Source organism: Dipodomys ordii, unplaced genomic scaffold (genome assembly GCF_000151885.1).
Source record: "Dipodomys ordii isolate 6190 unplaced genomic scaffold, Dord_2.0 Scaffold19, whole genome shotgun sequence".
NCBI classification, from domain to species: domain Eukaryota; kingdom Metazoa; phylum Chordata; class Mammalia; order Rodentia; family Heteromyidae; genus Dipodomys; species Dipodomys ordii.
In genome coordinates, this window is record NW_012267235.1 from 5,179,178 (window position 1) to 5,183,271 (window position 4,094).

At 40.3% G+C, this 4,094-nt stretch overlaps 1 protein-coding gene across 1 annotated transcript in view; it reads left to right on the forward strand.

The window, feature by feature from the left end:
- Nucleotides 1-4,094, forward strand: part of LOC105983257 (F-box/WD repeat-containing protein 10-like) — a 40,219-nt gene that overhangs the window by 34,535 nt on the left and 1,590 nt on the right. The window lies entirely within an intron of this gene.

The following is a 4,094-nucleotide window of genomic DNA, read 5'->3' on the forward strand; positions in this document are numbered from 1 at the left end:
CCTTTATAAGATTATTTCTTTGTTGCTTTGTATGTCCCTTCCCCAAGGTATAACCCCTGCTTTCACTGTATTTGAAGTTGGTATAATTTGTGGAGGGGAAGGGAAAAAACAAATCGTTTAAATAGGGATACAGATGGACCCATTGCAACAATGAGATGTACAAGTTGTTATGTCGGAAACGAACTTTACAACTTTGGTGGGGGAGGGGGAAGAAGATTGGGTGGGGAGGGGGAGGGGAGGATGGGAAGGGATGGGAAGGGGAAACAAAGGAGAAGGCTACAATGCTTGGTAAGAAATGTACTTATTATCTTGCCCATGTAATTGTAACCCCTCTGTACAGTATTTTCTTTCTTTTTTTTTTTCTTTTTTGGTCCCGTCATGGGGCCTCAATTCTGGGCCTGGGCGCTGTCCTTCAGCTCTTCAGCTCAAGGCAAGCGCTCTACCACTTGAGCTACAGCGCCACTTCTGGTTTTTTTTTTCTTTTTTGCTGATCTGGTGCCAGAGGAATTGAACCCAGGGCCTCATGCATGCAAGGCAAGCGCTCTACCACTGAGCCACCTTCCCAGCCCTGTACAGTATTTTCACAATTAAAAAAAGAACACACACACTGTGTCTCTCTGTCTTTTGTCTCTCTGTCTCTCTGAATCTCTCTCTCTCTCACACACACACACACACACACATACACACACACACACACAAACTGAATTATATGTGGCTTACATTACCAAGAGTTTCTCCTTTGACCTGCCCTATATACTGCATGAAATTGGATCCACAGATCTATAGAAAACACCAATAGATGATCTGCAAGCATATCACACTATAAGTAGTCAGTTGTTACTTGAGGAACCAAGAGTTTTGGAGGATGTTTAAGACATAATAATCAGTAGGAAAAGTGTGTGAGAGGTGAGTCAGGATGTGACCCAGAGCATAGACTTCAGGTTACTACTTAACTTCATGTGACAGTAGTGATACAGTGATATTTGGGGTAAAAGTATCAGTTGTTAAGAACCCCAAGTATTACTGATTGTATTAGTGGTTACCCCATTGTTCAGACATAACTGAATTATATAATGACTATTGTTTGTTCTATCCTAATTTAGCTGTGTCAACAGAGTCAACTGAAATCCAAGGAAAAGACAAATCATCTCTTAAAGATGGCAAGAAAACAGGTGTCAAGGATATTGTGCAAGAGAATTTGGGAGCAGAATGCAAGGATGAAGATAGTGTTCTTGGTGATGCTTTATTCTAAATTAATAACAAAATCTAATTTCTTCCTTTTCATCCTCTCACACCTTTAATCTTGGTTCTCAACACTAATACCTTATCTTTTAGAATGTATACAATGCCTGATTCTAAGAGTAACTGGTTTCCATCCGTTTATCCTAACAGAAACTGGTTTCTTGTCCCTATACAAGCTTGAGATCACGCAGCAAAACTTTCCTTTCTAGCTTCTGGCTCATAGCTTACCTCTATTCCCTGTCATCCTGTCTTCTCACTTCTGGTGCCACTTTGTATCATCAGTCTGAGTAAATGACACAGCAGAAGAGAGACAAGGGGTTCAGACTCATTACAGGAGACTTCATGAGAAAGGAGAAACAATTTTAGTAGTTGTTATAAGGGAAAGGGTGAAGGCAATGAGGATTTTATTTAAAGTACCAATGAGCTGTTTGCCTGTGGTTCACAACTGTATTACTGGCTACTCAGGAGGTAGTGATCTAAATATTATGGCTCAAAGCCAGCCCAGGCAGAAAAGTTCATGAGATTCTTATCTCCAATTAACTACCAAAAAAAAAAAAGCTGTGACTCAAGTGATAGACACTTGCCTTGAGCACAAAATCACAGGGACAGTGCCCAGGCCCTGAGTTCAAGCCTTAGGACCAGCACACATACCAAAAGCAAAAGCCAGGCACCAGTGGCTCAAACCTGCAACCCTAGCTACTCAGGAGTCTGAGATCTGAGGATTGTGGTTTGAAGCCAACCTGGGCAAGAAAGCCTCTGAGACTCTTATCTCCAATTAACTACAAAAAAAAATTGAAAGTGGAGCTCTAGCTCAAGTGGTAGAACTCTAGCTTTGGGCAAAAAAACCTCAGGGAAAGCATCCAGGCCTGAGCTCAACTCCCAGGACTGGCGCGCGTGCGCACGCGCACACACACACACACACACACACACACACAAACTAGAAAGATATTGCTGTGGTTCTTTAAAGTGTAGTTATTAATTTACGCTCCTACTAACAATGCATGAGAATGCTCCCCCCCACATCCATGCCAACACTGGCTATCATTAATATAATCATCTAAAAATAACAGTAAAAATGATATCAAGTAATGATATTTATACTTATTTAAGGTTGATCATCAACAAAATAAATGTTTATCAAGCTAGGAAGATGGTTCAGTGGTAGAGTGCTTGCCTTGCATGCATGAGGCCCTGGGTTCAATTCCTCAGTACCATATAAGCAGAAAAAGCCGGAAGTGGCGCTGTGGCTCAAGTGGTAGAGCGCTAGCCTTGAGCTAAAGAGCTGATGGACAGTGTCCAAGCCTAGAGTTAAGGCCCCACAACTGACAACAACAACAAAAAAGAATAAATGCTTATCAGTGGATATGGAATATTACAAGACAGCTAACAATTGGATGATTAATATCTATTTATGTATTGACTTGGAAAGAGATATAAGATTTATTAGCCTGTGAAAAAAGACAAATTAATTAACAAATAACTCAGCAAAATTCCTTTTTCATAAAAAGAGTTCTGTGTTTTTCAGGTTTGGAAGCAGAGGGGATTTGGAAAGGAGGTACTAGGGATTGAACTCAGGGCCTCACCGTTTTTTTTTCTCTTTTTGCCAGGCCTGGGACTTGAACTCAGGGCCTGGGCACTATCCTTGAGCTTCTTTTGCTCAAGGCGAGCATTCTACTACTTGAGCCACAGTGGCACTTCTGGCTTTTTCTGTTTATGTGGTACTGAGGAATCAAACCCAAGGCTTCATGAATGCTAAGCAAGCACTCTACCACTAAGCTACATTCCCAGCTCCCTAGGGCCTCACATTTTCTAGGCAAGAGCTCTTCCACTTGGGCCACACCTAGGTGTTTGAGGATAAGAATTTGTTGTCATCTTAATTTACTCATATATATGTATATATGCATGTGTGTATATATACATATATATGATTGTTTAATTAAAAATAAAATAAAAATAAAAGGGTGGTTTGAAGTTTCATTCCACCTAATCTGTCCACCTTGGGATAAAACCCATTTAGCCAAGGGAGTTTATATGCATAATTCACTGCTATATTATATTTGCTGGCATAGCTTGGGGTGCAGCTTAGGCAAATGACTTTTACTTTTTTTAACTCTATTTGGAAATGAAGAAAATTTTTTCAGAGTTTGTGTGAGCTATTGTAGGGATTGAGAGCCTAAGAGACAGAGATAATAATATAGATTTGCTTACCTGTGAAGATATCCTTGTTAACTTAATGGTCTTAGATATTATGGAAGCCTTGACCATAAAGTGATATACTAAAAGAATTCTTGTTTTGGCTAGTTGATTTTGAACCCAGTGCTATTGCTCAAAACATTGTGGGAATTCATCTCTAAAAACTTACTTTAGTCATGTTGCTATGTTCTGCACTATCTAGGTATAACATACTCATTGAAGGCAGGTCTGAGTTTTGAAACATGTAAGAAATCAATGAGCCAATGGGACTTAAACTTTGTGATATAATTACTGTTAGAAATTAGACATGTTATTATAAATCTATAAGGTCTGTTTTGTGGGCTGGGGAGGTGGCTCAGTGGTAGAGTGCTTGCTTTGCATGCATAAGGCCCTGGGTTCAATTCCTCAGCACCACATAAGCAGGAAAAAAAGCCGGAAGTGGCACTGTGGTTCAAGTGGTAGAGCGCTAGCCTTGAGCTGAAGAGCTGAGGAACAGCACCCAGACCCAGAGTTCAGGCCCACAACTGACAAAAAAAAAAAAAGAGGTCTGTTTTGTGTGAATCATAAATAAAATGTGAAGGTCATTTCCATGGGAAGTTTCAGAAAGATTTTTCAAAATTATGCACATCTGGGGCTGGGAAGTTGGCTCAGTGGTAGAG